Source organism: Procambarus clarkii, chromosome 1, assembly GCF_040958095.1.
Source record: "Procambarus clarkii isolate CNS0578487 chromosome 1, FALCON_Pclarkii_2.0, whole genome shotgun sequence".
Taxonomy (NCBI): Eukaryota; Metazoa; Arthropoda; class Malacostraca; order Decapoda; family Cambaridae; genus Procambarus; species Procambarus clarkii.
This window is the reverse complement of record NC_091150.1, coordinates 2,729,510-2,745,120: the sequence shown is the minus strand read 5'-3', so window position 1 is coordinate 2,745,120 and position 15,611 is coordinate 2,729,510. Positions and strand designations below refer to the sequence as shown.

General features: G+C 43.5%; 2 non-coding genes across 2 annotated transcripts; both read right to left on the bottom strand.

Moving 5' to 3' along the window:
• Nucleotides 1–5,000: 5,000 nt before the first annotated feature.
• TRNAP-UGG (transfer RNA proline (anticodon UGG)) lies at nucleotides 5,001–5,072 on the bottom strand. The gene has a single exon. It is a non-coding gene; the product is annotated as a tRNA-Pro (tRNA).
• Nucleotides 5,073–14,828: 9,756 nt separating this feature from the next.
• On the bottom strand, nucleotides 14,829–14,900 carry TRNAP-UGG (transfer RNA proline (anticodon UGG)). The gene has a single exon. It is a non-coding gene; the product is annotated as a tRNA-Pro (tRNA).
• Nucleotides 14,901–15,611: the final 711 nt, after the last annotated feature.

Sequence of the window (15,611 nt, the reverse complement as noted above, 5' to 3'; positions counted from 1 at the left end):
TGTTCTATGTCTCGTTCAGCCCCTTCCATTCCTATCTCCTTTAATATCCCTGCCACTGCAGCTTTAAATTTAGTCGTCGTTTCCTCCCTTGTGGAGCCCTCTTGTTCCTTGACACCTACCACTACTACAGCTCTTTTCCTTTCCATTAGCTGGCTTGTGCACCTAGCTGCCTCCTGTGAGGTTACTGCTTTCATTACAACTTCTTTGACTGTGGACATTGCTCCTGGGCTCTTGAGCATTTCAGCAAAGGTTGGGCCAATTGTAGGGGTCCCTGCCATTGCTACATCTCCTGGCACCTGGGGGTTGGTCCCCTGGGCCAGAGTCTGATGAGGGCCTGTTTTTAGGCTTTTTATCTCCTCTTGCACTGCACTTAGATCTATCTGCAGCTTACATATAGTTTCCCTCAGGTCCTTCAATTCCCCACTGACTTCCTTCCATGCCTTAGCAATCATCTCCATGAATGACTCGTCCAGTCCCTCTCCTCCAGCTTCATTCTGTTGTCTTACCATCCAGCTTGACCTGTGAGTGTGTGTGTGTGTGTGTGTTGGGATCGAACTGTTGACAACCCAACACATTTAATTTAGGTTTATTCTGAATGTTTATCCTAATGCTTCGTTGTACTACAACGGGGTACATGAATCTGAACAGGTGTCAGCCTCAGCCGGACCTGTTGTCAGGTGCGACACACTTTGTGCCGAGGTCTGACAAAGGACAAGCAAATAAGATGGTATAAAACTTCATCATGGATATATTGTGATATATCTCTAATCACCTTATATACAATATTTTACATGTATATATATATATATATATATATATATATATATATATGTGTGCATTGTACACAAGTACAGTTAAATATATATATATAGAGAGAGAGATACTACGACCATGCTACGGTCGTCTCTTGTCCGATTTCTTCCCACTTATAAATCATCTACTTTCCTGCAATTTATACCGCTATCAGGAAAATCAGCGCGTTACCTCCACGCCGACCTCTAAATCTCAAAGCTGTTATCTTCAATAACTTTCAAGAACGTCGACCATGCCTCGAGGTCCTCTTCCTTCATGAGGGTGGAGCACACTAACAGTTGGGTCCGTTGGTCACACATCCAAACGCGACGACAGCCTGTTGACTCAATGGAGGGGAGTAGATGTCTGTCTCTCCACATGCTCCGGCCAGCACACGTTACCTCGCCCGGTGGTTCTGATTGGCAAACAGAAATTCCCGCCACCGGACGAGCCATACCGTGCTGACCGTTAACGACCTCCATGGTTGTTAACCTCGTTCTTCCTGAAATAATGAACGTATGACTTAAATAATCGTGCCTTTATGCGATGAAATAACACAATACGATATATCGTAACAGTGTGTGTGTGTGTACTCACCTAATTGTACTCACCTAATTGTGCTTGCGGGGGTTGAGCTCTGGCTCTTTGGTCCCGCCTCTCAACCGTCAATCAACTGGTGTACAGATTCCTGAGCCTATTGGGCTCTATCATATCTACATTTGAAACTGTGAATGGAGTCAGCCTCCACCACATCACTTCCTAATGCATTCCATTTGCTAACTACTCTGACACTGAAAAAGTTCTTTCTAACGTCTCTGTGGCTCATTTGGGTACTCAGCTTCCACCTGTGTCCCCTTGTTCGCGTCCCACCAGTGTTGAAAAGTTCATCCTTGTTTACCCGGTCGATTCCCCTGAGGATTTTGTAGGTTGTGATCATGTCCCCCCTTACTCTTCTGTCTTCCAGTGTCGTGAGGTGCATTTCCCGCAGCCTTTCCTCATAACTCATGCCTCTTAGTTCTGGGACTAGTCTAGTAGCATACCTTTGGACTTTTTCCAGCTTCGTCTTGTGCTTGACAAGGTACGGGCTCCATGCTGGGGCCGCATACTCCAGGATTGGTCTTACATATGTGGTGTACAAGATTCTGAATGATTCCTTACACAGGTTCCTGAACGCCGTTCTGATGTTAGCCAGCCTCGCATATGCCGCAGACGTTATTCTCTTTATGTGGGCTTCAGGAGACAGGTTTGGTGTGATATCAACTCCTAGATCTTTCTCTCTGTCTGTTTCATTAAGTACTTCATCTCCTATTCTGTATCCTGTGCCTGGCCTCCTGTTTCCACTGCCTAGTTTCATTACTTTGCATTTACTCGGGTTGAACTTCAACAGCCATTTGTTGGACCATTCACTCAGTCTATCCAGGTCATCTTGTAGCCTCCTACTATCATCCTCTGTTTCAATCCTCCTCATAATTTTTGCATCGTCGGCAAACATTGAGAGGAACGAATCTATACCCTCTGGGAGATCATTTACATATACCAGAAACAGTATAGGTCCAAGGACTGACCCCTGCGGGACTCCACTTGTGACGTCTCGCCAATCTGAGACCTCACCCCTCACACAGACTCGTTGTCTCCTGTTGCTTAGGTATTCCTCTATCCACCGGAGTACCTTCCCTCTCACTCCAGCCTGCATCTCCAACTTTCGCACTAGCCTCTTGTGTGGTACTGTATCAAAGGCTTTCTGACAATCCAAAAATATGCAGTCTGCCCACCCTTCTCTTTCTTGCCTTATTTTTGTTGCCTGGTCGTAGAATTCAAGTAACCCTGTGAGGCAGGACCTGCCATCCCTGAACCCATGTTGATGCTGTGTGTGTGTGTGTGTGTGTGTGTGTGTGTGTGTGTGTGTGTGTGTGTGTGTGTTTGTGTGTGTGTGTGTGTGTGTGCGTGTGTGTGTAATTACCTAAGTGTAATTACCTAAGTGTAGTTACAGGATGAGAGCTATGCTCGTGGTGTCCGTCTTCCCAGCACTTTTTGTCATAAAACGCTTTGAAACTACTGAGTGTACTCACCTAGTTGTGTTTGCGGGGGTTGAGCTCTGGCTCTTTGATCCCGCCTCTCAACCGTCAATCAACAGGTGTACAGATTCATGAGCCTATCGGGCTCTGTCATATCTACACTTGAAACTGTGTATGGAGTCAGCCTCCACCACATCACTTCCTAATGCATTCCATTTGTCAACCACTCTGACACTAAAAAAGTTCTTTCTAATATCTCTGTGGCTCATTTGGGCACTCAGTTTCCACCTGTGTCCCCTTGTGCGTGTTCCCCTTGTGTTAAATAGACTGTCTTTATCTACCCTATCAATCCCCTTCAGAATCTTGAATGTGGTGATCATGTCCCCCCTAACTCTTCTGTCTTCCAGCGAAGTGAGGTTTTGTGTGTGTGTGTGTATGTGTGTGTGTGTGTGTGTGTGTGTGTGTGTGTTTGTGTGTGTGTGTGTGTGTGTGTGTGTGTGTGTGTGTGTGTGTGTATTTGTGTGTGTGTGTGTGTATTTGTGTGTGTGTACTCACCTAGTTGAACCCACCTAGTTGTGCTTGCAGGGATTGTGCTTGCAGGGATTGTGCTTGCAGGGATTGAGCTCTGCCTCTTTGATCCCACCTCGCAACCATCAATCAACTGATGTACATATTCCTCAGCCTTCAGGGCTCTATCACATCTACATATAAATATATTTACATGAGTACTCACCTAATTGTGCTTGTGGGGGTTGAGCTCTGGCTCTTTGGTAATGCCTCTCAACTGTAAATCAACCGATGTACAGATTCCTGCGTCTACTGGGCTCTATCATATCTGCATTAGAAACTGTGTATGGAGTCAGCCTCCACCACATCACTGCCTAATGCATTCCCTCTGTTAACTACTCCGATTCTGAAAATGTTCTTTCTAACATGCATGTGGCTCATTTGGGTACTCAGTTTCCACCTGTGTCAGAAATTAAGGAACATAAAGTGATCTGATGTTCTCAACACTAAAATATAAGAAAAACAGTTAAAAAATTAAATGAAAATATGAAAAATTATATATACTATACTCACGAAATGAACAGTATGGTAAACATCACAGCTCAATTCCAATGCAATTCACTCAAAATAATTAAACCAAAATGAAAATAAATAAAAATCTATGAAAATTCAATTTAAATGCAGTCAGAAACATTGAAATGGAATTGTAACATATTTTGCATAACATGTGTGTTGTTCTTACATGCAACGAATGGCGCTGTTTTTCAAGAAAAACATAGTTTTACCTGTCACAGGTGTGGCTTCCATACTTATTCCTACAAAATGAATGGTATGGTAAACAACATAGCTTAATTTCAACACAATATCACACAAAATAATTCAATAAAAAATAAAATAAATCGAAATCTATGAAAATATAATTTATCAATGCACTCGGAAACATTGAAATGGAATTTGTGACATATTTAGTATAGCGTGCATGTTGTTATTATGTGCAACAGATGGCGCTGTTTCTCAAAAAATGCACGTTTTTACCTGTCAAAAGTTTACCTCTCATCTTTATAAAAGATATATAAAAAGACGCACCTATTCGAGTGCAACGTTGTGTCAAAATTTCAAAGCAATCGGTGAGGAACTTTTGAAGATTACAGCGTGTGTTGCTCCTACCTCAAACAGATGGCACTGTTTAAAAAAAACATGTTTTTTCCTTTCACAGGTGAGGCATGTATATAGTAGATATACAAAAAGACGCGCCTATTCGAATGCAACGTGGTGTCAAAAATTCCAAGCAATTGGTAATGAGATTTAGAAGATTTCTCTCACATGAAAAACATATGAAAAACACAGTTTTTCAGAAAAAGCATGGTTTTTACCGTCACAGACGTAACTTCTATATAGTATGTATATAAAAACCTGCTCGAATGCGAATGGAACGTTGTGAGAAAATTTCAAAGCAATCGGTGAAGAACTTTCGGAGATTAGCGATTCTTAACAAACGAACATTTCCATTTTCATTTATATAGATTAGTTAATTACATTTTAAATTATATGCATCATGCTGGTTTGCTAATTAAAAATTAAGTCTTATGGTGTCTCCTACGTTTAATAGTGCGTTTCTTAATGTTGGTAAAATGTAAGCAATTAATTTTACAGTATAATTAACTTGCTCTTGAAGGAAAATATTGAGGGCCTGTCCGGGAGTTGAACCCGGGACCTCCTGCACCCAAAGCAGGAATCATACCACTAGACCAACAGGCCGTGGATATTTGAGTTTAGTTACGTTATTTAAATCTCCTTTTTACAATGAAATATGCCTATTGAAAATTATCAGAGCCTGTCCGGGATTCGAACCCGGGTCACAAGAATTTAGAGCAAGCAATGTTTTTCTCGAACAAAGTATAATTTTCAGCATGTAATCAACCAACTGGTAAACATCGCACACTTCCTCATCGTTTGTAGTGAATCTGCCAGACCGTATCCTCAATTTCATTACCTGTTCCTTCACTGTTTTCCTTCTTCTGATGTGGCTGTGCAGCAATTTAGGTTGAGTATTTTCCATACTTGCTATCTCATTTTCGTATTGTCCTTCTGCCTCTCTCCTCACCCTGACGTATTCATTTCTTGCACTCTGGTATCTTTCTCGGCTCTCAAGTGTCCTGTTATTTCTATTGTTTCTCCGCACCCTTGTATGTTGTTGCCTTACCAGCGTACATCTCTAATTAAACCATGGGATTCTCATCTGCATTTCGTTTTTTTCCTTTCAGACCGGGACAAACTTGTCTGCTGCCTCCTTAAACTTCTTCGTGATGTAGTCCATCATATCTTGGGCCGTCTTTCCACCTGGGCTTTCCCAAGTTATATATGTTACGAATTTTCTTATCTCCTCGTAGTTTCCCTTTCGGAATACCAGCCTTTTGTTTTCAGGTCCCTTCCTTGAGTATATTAACCATTCTTCGACCAAATACTCAAACGTGATTACACTGTGATTGCTTATTCCGACTGGGGCCTCGAAACCGATTTCCCTTAAGACGGAGTCGTTCAGAATGAAGACTAGGTCGAGTCTCGCACATTATCGTTTCCTCTCATCCAAGTGGGTCCCCTGACATACTGCTTTAAAAGGTTTTGTCGCCACCTCAAATAGTTTAGCTCATCATGTTTCCTCACCTCCGTGTGGTTCCTTGTTCTCCCAGTCTATCCTTCCATGATTGATATTCACCCATGATGAGCAGAAGGGATCGGTTTCTACAGGCAGCAGTGGTTGCCCTCTGAATTATAGTGTTAACTGCCATGATGTTTCTGTCATCCTCTTGCCTGGGTTTTCTGTCGTTTGGTGGAGGGTTATATATCACCGCTACTTCTACTCATAATGTTCCCATCGTCATGGTGCATGTAATGTACAGTACCCCTAGCAGCCTGGGATAACCATCTTCTTGAACCTCCATTCCTTTATCATCAAGGAGTGTGTGTGTGTGTGTGTGTGTGTGTGTGTGTGTACTCACCTATATGTACTCACCTATATGTGCTTGCAGGATCGAGCATTGACTCTTGGATCCCGCCTTTCTAGCTATCGGTTGTTTACAGCAATGACTCTTGTCCCATTTCCCTATCATACCTAGCTTTAAAAGTATGAATAGTATTTGCTTCCACAACCTGTTCCCCAAGTGCATTCCATTTTTCTACTACTCTCACGCTAAAAGAAAACTTCCTAACATCTCTGTGACTCATCTGAGTTTCCAGTTTCCACCCATGTCCCCTCGTTCTGTTATTATTACGTGTGAACATTTGATCTATTTCCACTTTGTCAATTCCCCTGAGTATTTTATATGTCCCTATCATATCTCCTCTCTCCCTTCTTTTCTCTAGTGTCGTAAGGTTCAGTTCCTTCAGCCGCTCTTCATATCCCATCCCTCGTAGCTCTGGGACAAGCCTCGTCGCAAACCTCTGAACCTTCTCCAGTTTCTTTATGTGTTTCTTCAGGTGGGGGCTCCATGATGGCGCGGCATACTCTAAGACGGGTCTCACGTAGGCAGTGTAAAGCGCCCTAAAAGCTTCCTCATTTAGGTTTCTGAATGAAGTTCTAATTTTCGCCAGTGTAGAGTACGCTGCTGTCGTTATCCTATTTATATGTGCCTCAGGAGTTAGATTAGGTGTCACATCCACTCCCAGGTCTCTTTCTCGAATCGTTACAGGTAGGCTGTTCCCCTTCATTGTGTACTGTCCCTTTGGTCTCCTGTCACCTGATCCCATTTCCATAACTTTACATTTACTGGTGTTAAACTCCAGTAGCCATTTCTCTGACCATCTCTGCAGCCTGTTTAAGTCCTCTTGGAGGATCCTACAATCCTCGTCTGTCACAACTCTTCTCATTAATTTTGCGTCATCTGCAAACATCGACATGTATGATTCCACTCCTGTAAACATATCATTTACGTAAATTAGAAAGAGGATTGGTCCCAGCACCGATCCTTGAGGTACTCCACTTGTTACTGTTCGCCAGTCCGACTTTTCGCCCCTTACCATTACCCTCTGGCTCCTTCCTGTTAGGTAGTTCTTCACCCATACTAGGGCCTTTCCGCTTACTCCTGCCTGCCTCTCAAGTTTGTATAGCAGTCTCATGTGCGGTACCGTATCAAAGGCCTTTTGGCAGTCAAGAAATATGCAGTCTGCCCAGCCTTCTCTGTCCTGCCTTATCCTTGTTACTTTATCATAGAATTCTAAAAGGTTTGTTAGGCATGATTTCCCTGTCCAGAACCCATGTTGGTGCTTGTTTACAAACCCAATGCTCTCCAGGTGCTCAACAAGTCTTAGCCTAATTATTCTTTCAAGTATTTTGCAGGGGATGCTTGTCAGTGATACGGGTCTGTAGTTAAGTGCCTCCTCCCTATCCCCCTTTTTGAAAATCGGTACGACATTTGCCTCCTTCCAGCAACTGGGCAATTCTCCCGACATAAGTGACTCATTGAAGATCATTGCCAGAGGCACGCTGAGAGCCTGCGCTGCCTCTTTAAGTATCCACGGTGATACTTTGTCTGGTCCAACAGCTTTATTTGCATCCAGTGTTGTCAACTGTTTCATTACATCCTCTGCTGTCACCTCTATATCTGATAGTCTTTCATCTTGGGTAATCTCTTCTAACAATGGGAGCTGCTCAGGCTCGGTAGTGAACACTCCATGGAATTTTGCATTCAGTACCTCGCAGATTTCCTTGTCGCTTTCTGTATATGCCCCTTCTGTTTTCCTCAGTCTTGTCACTTGGTCATTTACCGACATCTTCCTTCTTATATGGCTATATAGTAATTTTGGTTGCTTTTTCGCTTTGACTGCAATATCGTTCTCATAATTTCTTTCCGACACTCGTCTTATGTTAATGTAATCATTCCTAGCTCTGTTACATCTAATCCTGTTGTCCTCTGTCCTTTGTCTTCTGTACTTCCTCCACTCCCTCCTGCTTCTCACCTTTGCTTCCTGACACTGTCTATTAAACCATGGGTTATTATATTCCCTCCTGCTTTTTTCCTTTATTGTTGGAATAAATCTATCTTCAGTCTCCTTGCATTTCAATATGACTTGGTTCATCATACCTTGCACTGTTTTTCCTCTAAGTTCTTCCTCCCACTGCACTTCTCCCAGGTAGTCCCTTATCCTTCTGTAGTCCCCTTTTCTGTAATCAAGTCTCCTTTCCCGGACCTCTTGTCCTTTGGTCACAATTTTAAGCTCCATCATGTAGTCAAAGGCTAGGACACAATGGTCACTAGCTCCTAGTGGTATTTCATGTTCCAACTGCTCGATGTCTTCTACATTCTGAGTGATAATGAGATCTAATAGGCTGGGCGTATCCCCTCCTCTTTCCCTAGTATCTTCTTTCACATGCTGTGTTAGGAAATTCCTGTCAATAACGTCTACCAGCTTCGCTCCCCAGGTCTCCTCCCCGCCATGGGGATTCCTCGTTTCCCAATCTATCTCTCCGTGATTTAGGTCCCCCATGACCAGCAGCTTCGCTCTCATTCTATGCGCTAAAGTTGCTGCCCTCTGCAGTTCATCCATACATGTCTTGTTGCTGTCCTCGTACTCCTGCCTGGGCCTTCTACTGTTTGGTGGGGGATTGTAGAGTATCAAGATTACAATCTTCTTCCCATCCACTGTCAGAGTTCCATGTATGAAGCTTGTGCTTTCATTGATACCCGGATTTTCCAGCTCATCAAACTTCCATTTCCGCTTTATTAGTAGTGCCACTCCTCCTCCCTGTCTCTGTGTCCTTTCTTTTCTTATCACCTGGTACCCCTCTGGAAAGATTGCATCCGAGATCATGCCATTTATTTTAGTTTCCACTATTGCCACTATGTCTGGGTCTGCCTCACTAACTCTTTCTTTTATCTCTTCTGCTTTATTGGCTACCCCATCAGCATTGGTGTACCAAACCTTGAGACTCTTCTTGGAAACTCGGGTGTCAGAGTTCCCCCTTTCACCAGGGGTCTGGGGGGAACTGGGGGGTGTCTGGGGGGCAAGTGGGGGCTGTGGGGGTGAGTGGGGGGGTGCTAGGGGGGTGCCTGGGAGTGCCTGGTAGGCGAATGGGGTCTGGGCATCTAGGGGGGTAGGAAGGGCATAATGGGTCTGAAAGTTAGGGGTCTGAATAGCATAGGGGGGTTGAGAAATAGAGTGAGACTGAGAGTCAGATAGAGGTTGAGAGGTTGGGGGGAAGAGGGCTACTGAGGGCGGAGAGCTGAGATGAGAATGGAGCATGGGTGCTGGGAGTGGAAGAGAGGGTATATTAGTTAGGGGGGAATCGGGGGTAGGTGGGGGTTTTGGGGTAGAAGAGGGGAAGAGGGAGATGGGGGAAGGTGTTAGGGGGTCACAAGGTGAGGGGGTTAAATGTGGGCTGGAGGTGCATAGGAGGGGTGAGAGTTGGGTGGGGTTTGGGGGTGAGTGGAAGAGGGGTGCAGTGGAAGCTGGGATGGAGTAGATGGAATTGAAGTCAATGGGGTAGAAGGGGCAGGGGAGTGGGAAGGGGTATTTGGGGAGGGGGGATGGGAAGGTGGGTTTGGGGAGGGCATTGCTTGACCCACTGGGGTCGCTGACAAGTGTGATGTAGCAGGGGCAGGGGAATCGTTGTGGAGGTGCAAATGTGGAAGGGACAGGGGGGTTTTGGGAGGCTGAGGCAGGGGGGATGTATAGGAGGGCTGAGTTGGGGAGGATGCGACCTGGGAGATGACCTGGGAGGTGACCTGGGAGGTGACCTGGGATGTGACCTGGGAGGTGAGACTACCTGATAGGCTAGTACGTTGTCGTTGTTGCCATCTATTTTTGTGGGCTGTTTGCTCATCTTTCGTCATAAACCTCTCTATAAACACATTGTAATGGGTTTCACTTCCTCTGAGTAAATGCTTGCTCCTCATTATGTACTCCACTGCCTCCTCATTGGAGAATTGCACCAGAACAGGTCTATTCTTGGTACAATTGTAGGGTCCAACCCGTCGATTGATATCCACCTCGCGTTCTGCCATCTCTGCTCCAATACACCTCAATATCTCGTGCAATTCGTATTTTTCTGTTTCTATTCTCTCTTGTCTTGTTGGTGCCCTAGATTCGAATAATCCATGTATTATAATAGACCGTCTCCTCAGTAATTCATTGTCATGCTGGTAGCCTGTCCCCTGGGGATTCCCCATCCCAACCGCAGTCACTAACCCATCTCCCACTAATCCTCTATCCTTAGCCATGCTGCTAAACCTTCCTAATTCGTTTGTGATACGAGCACATTCCCTCTCCCAGTCCTCTCTTCCCTTCCTAATCTCTTCCTGAACATAGAGCATAAGTTCTTGTTTCTGCCTCTCTACCGCATCCTGTATTTGCTGAAATACCTCACTTTTAATCCCCTGGATTAGATCCTCCAACCAATCACTCCTTCTCTCTACAAATTTCCCTATTAATTTGACTATAAATCTGTCCTCCTCCTCATCCCTGCTGGTGATTGACCTTGAACCCCTTCTAGTCATTGCAGTAACAATCTAGCCAAAAAGGCGCTCCTCAATACCTTGCACAATCTGCTAACACAATAGGTGAGTGAATCTCCAATCGTCGTCCCACGTGGTGGTATAAGGGTTGCTGCCGAGGTGAGGTCATGCGGTCAGAGGTTGGTGAGGTCTGGTTTCACACTGCACAGTATTTCCTCAACTATTTTGAATTACGCTAATTAAACTGTTTTTCTTCACTACCTTATGGCTCTGGTCAAAACCCAAGGTTTTTTCATTCACTTGTACATTCACTTATAGTCTTTTTCACTTCGAAGTTGCCTGATTACCCCTCCCACTCCACTAGTGATCCAGGAGCTCCCTACCCACGTCCACCCAACACGATGGTCACAAGACAAGTGTGTGTGTGTGTGTGTGTGTGTGTGTGTACTCACCTAATTGTACTCACCTAATTGTGCTTGCGGGGGTTGAGCTCTGGCTCTTTGTTCCCGCCTCTCAACCGTCAATCAACTGGTGTACAGATTCCTGAGCCTATTGGGCTCTATCATATCTACATTTGAAACTGTGTATGGAGTCAGCCTCCACCACATCACTTCCTAATGCATTCCATTTACTAACTACTCTGACACTGAAAAAGTTCTTTCTAACGTCTCTATGGCTCATTTGGGTACTCAGCTTCCACCTGTGTCCCCTTGTTCGCGTCCCACCAGTGTTGAATAGTTCATCCTTGTTTACCCGGTCGATTCCCCTGAGGATTTTGTAGGTTGTGATCATGTCCCCCCTTACTCTTCTGCCTTCCAGTGTCGTGAGGTGCATTTCCCGCAGCCTTTCCTCATAACTCATGCCTCTTAGTTCTGGGACTAGTCTAGTAGCATACCTTTGGACTTTTTCCAGCTTCGTCTTGTGCTTGACAAGGTACGGGCTCCATGCTGGGGCCGCATACTCCAGGATTGGTCTTACATATGTGGTGTACAAGATTCTGAATGATTCCTTACACAGGTTCCTGAACGCCGTTCTGATGTTAGCCAGCCTCGCATATGCCGCAGACGTTATTCTCTTTATGTGGGCTTCAGGAGACAGGTTTGGTGTGATATCAACTCCTAGATCTTTCTCTCTGTCTGTTTCATTAAGTACTTCATCTCCTATTCTGTATCCTGTGCCTGGCCTCCTGTTTCCACTGCCTAGTTTCATTACTTTGCATTTACTCGGGTTGAACTTCAACAGCCATTTGTTGGACCATTCACTCAGTCTATCCAGGTCATCTTGTAGCCTCCTACTATCATCCTCTGTTTCAATCCTCCTCATAATTTTTGCATCGTCGGCAAACATTGAGAGGAACGAATCTATACCCTCTGGGAGATCATTTACATATACCAGAAACAGTATAGGTCCAAGGACTGACCCCTGCGGGACTCCACTTGTGACGTCTCGCCAATCTGAGACCTCACCCCTCACACAGACTCGTTGTCTCCTGTTGCTTAGGTATTCCTCTATCCACCGGAGTACCTTCCCTCTCACTCCAGCCTGCATCTCCAACTTTCGCACTAGCCTCTTGTGTGGTACTGTATCAAAGGCTTTCTGACAATCCAAAAATATGCAGTCTGCCCACCCTTCTCTTTCTTGCCTTATTTTTGTTGCCTGGTCGTAGAATTCAAGTAACCCTGTGAGGCAGGACCTGCCATCCCTGAACCCATGTTGATGCTGTGTGTGTGTGTGTGTGTGTGTGTGTGTGTGTGTGTGTGTGTGTGTGTGTGTGTGTTTGTGTGTGTGTGTGTGTGTGTGCGTGTGTGTGTAATTACCTAAGTGTAATTACCTAAGTGTAGTTACAGGATGAGAGCTATGCTCGTGGTGTCCGTCTTCCCAGCACTTTTTGTCATAAAACGCTTTGAAACTACTGAGTGTACTCACCTAGTTGTGTTTGCGGGGGTTGAGCTCTGGCTCTTTGATCCCGCCTCTCAACCGTCAATCAACAGGTGTACAGATTCATGAGCCTATCGGGCTCTGTCATATCTACACTTGAAACTGTGTATGGAGTCAGCCTCCACCACATCACTTCCTAATGCATTCCATTTGTCAACCACTCTGACACTAAAAAAGTTCTTTCTAATATCTCTGTGGCTCATTTGGGCACTCAGTTTCCACCTGTGTCCCCTTGTGCGTGTTCCCCTTGTGTTAAATAGACTGTCTTTATCTACCCTATCAATCCCCTTCAGAATCTTGAATGTGGTGATCATGTCCCCCCTAACTCTTCTGTCTTCCAGCGAAGTGAGGTTTTGTGTGTGTGTGTGTATGTGTGTGTGTGTGTGTGTGTGTGTGTGTGTGTTTGTGTGTGTGTGTGTGTGTGTGTGTGTGTGTGTGTGTGTGTGTATTTGTGTGTGTGTGTGTGTATTTGTGTGTGTGTACTCACCTAGTTGAACCCACCTAGTTGTGCTTGCAGGGATTGTGCTTGCAGGGATTGTGCTTGCAGGGATTGAGCTCTGCCTCTTTGATCCCACCTCGCAACCATCAATCAACTGATGTACATATTCCTCAGCCTTCAGGGCTCTATCACATCTACATATAAATATATTTACATGAGTACTCACCTAATTGTGCTTGTGGGGGTTGAGCTCTGGCTCTTTGGTAATGCCTCTCAACTGTAAATCAACCGATGTACAGATTCCTGCGTCTACTGGGCTCTATCATATCTGCATTAGAAACTGTGTATGGAGTCAGCCTCCACCACATCACTGCCTAATGCATTCCCTCTGTTAACTACTCCGATTCTGAAAATGTTCTTTCTAACATGCATGTGGCTCATTTGGGTACTCAGTTTCCACCTGTGTCAGAAATTAAGGAACATAAAGTGATCTGATGTTCTCAACACTAAAATATAAGAAAAACAGTTAAAAAATTAAATGAAAATATGAAAAATTATATATACTATACTCACGAAATGAACAGTATGGTAAACATCACAGCTCAATTCCAATGCAATTCACTCAAAATAATTAAACCAAAATGAAAATAAATAAAAATCTATGAAAATTCAATTTAAATGCAGTCAGAAACATTGAAATGGAATTGTAACATATTTTGCATAACATGTGTGTTGTTCTTACATGCAACGAATGGCGCTGTTTTTCAAGAAAAACATAGTTTTACCTGTCACAGGTGTGGCTTCCATACTTATTCCTACAAAATGAATGGTATGGTAAACAACATAGCTTAATTTCAACACAATATCACACAAAATAATTCAATAAAAAATAAAATAAATCGAAATCTATGAAAATATAATTTATCAATGCACTCGGAAACATTGAAATGGAATTTGTGACATATTTAGTATAGCGTGCATGTTGTTATTATGTGCAACAGATGGCGCTGTTTCTCAAAAAATGCACGTTTTTACCTGTCAAAAGTTTACCTCTCATCTTTATAAAAGATATATAAAAAGACGCACCTATTCGAGTGCAACGTTGTGTCAAAATTTCAAAGCAATCGGTGAGGAACTTTTGAAGATTACAGCGTGTGTTGCTCCTACCTCAAACAGATGGCACTGTTTAAAAAAAACATGTTTTTTCCTTTCACAGGTGAGGCATGTATATAGTAGATATACAAAAAGACGCGCCTATTCGAATGCAACGTGGTGTCAAAAATTCCAAGCAATTGGTAATGAGATTTAGAAGATTTCTCTCACATGAAAAACATATGAAAAACACAGTTTTTCAGAAAAAGCATGGTTTTTACCGTCACAGACGTAACTTCTATATAGTATGTATATAAAAACCTGCTCGAATGCGAATGGAACGTTGTGAGAAAATTTCAAAGCAATCGGTGAAGAACTTTCGGAGATTAGCGATTCTTAACAAACGAACATTTCCATTTTCATTTATATAGATTAGTTAATTACATTTTAAATTATATGCATCATGCTGGTTTGCTAATTAAAAATTAAGTCTTATGGTGTCTCCTACGTTTAATAGTGCGTTTCTTAATGTTGGTAAAATGTAAGCAATTAATTTTACAGTATAATTAACTTGCTCTTGAAGGAAAATATTGAGGGCCTGTCCGGGAGTTGAACCCGGGACCTCCTGCACCCAAAGCAGGAATCATACCACTAGACCAACAGGCCGTGGATATTTGAGTTTAGTTACGTTATTTAAATCTCCTTTTTACAATGAAATATGCCTATTGAAAATTATCAGAGCCTGTCCGGGATTCGAACCCGGGTCACAAGAATTTAGAGCAAGCAATGTTTTTCTCGAACAAAGTATAATTTTCAGCATGTAATCAACCAACTGGTAAACATCGCACACTTCCTCATCGTTTGTAGTGAATCTGCCAGACCGTATCCTCAATTTCATTACCTGTTCCTTCACTGTTTTCCTTCTTCTGATGTGGCTGTGCAGCAATTTAGGTTGAGTATTTTCCATACTTGCTATCTCATTTTCGTATTGTCCTTCTGCCTCTCTCCTCACCCTGACGTATTCATTTCTTGCACTCTGGTATCTTTCTCGGCTCTCAAGTGTCCTGTTATTTCTATTGTTTCTCCGCACCCTTGTATGTTGTTGCCTTACCAGCGTACATCTCTAATTAAACCATGGGATTCTCATCTGCATTTCGTTTTTTTCCTTTCAGACCGGGACAAACTTGTCTGCTGCCTCCTTAAACTTCTTCGTGATGTAGTCCATCATATCTTGGGCCGTCTTTCCACCTGGGCTTTCCCAAGTTATATATGTTACGAATTTTCTTATCTCCTCGTAGTTTCCCTTTCGGAATACCAGCCTTTTGTTTTCAGGTCCCTTCCTTGAGTATATTAACCATTCTTCGACCAAATACTCAA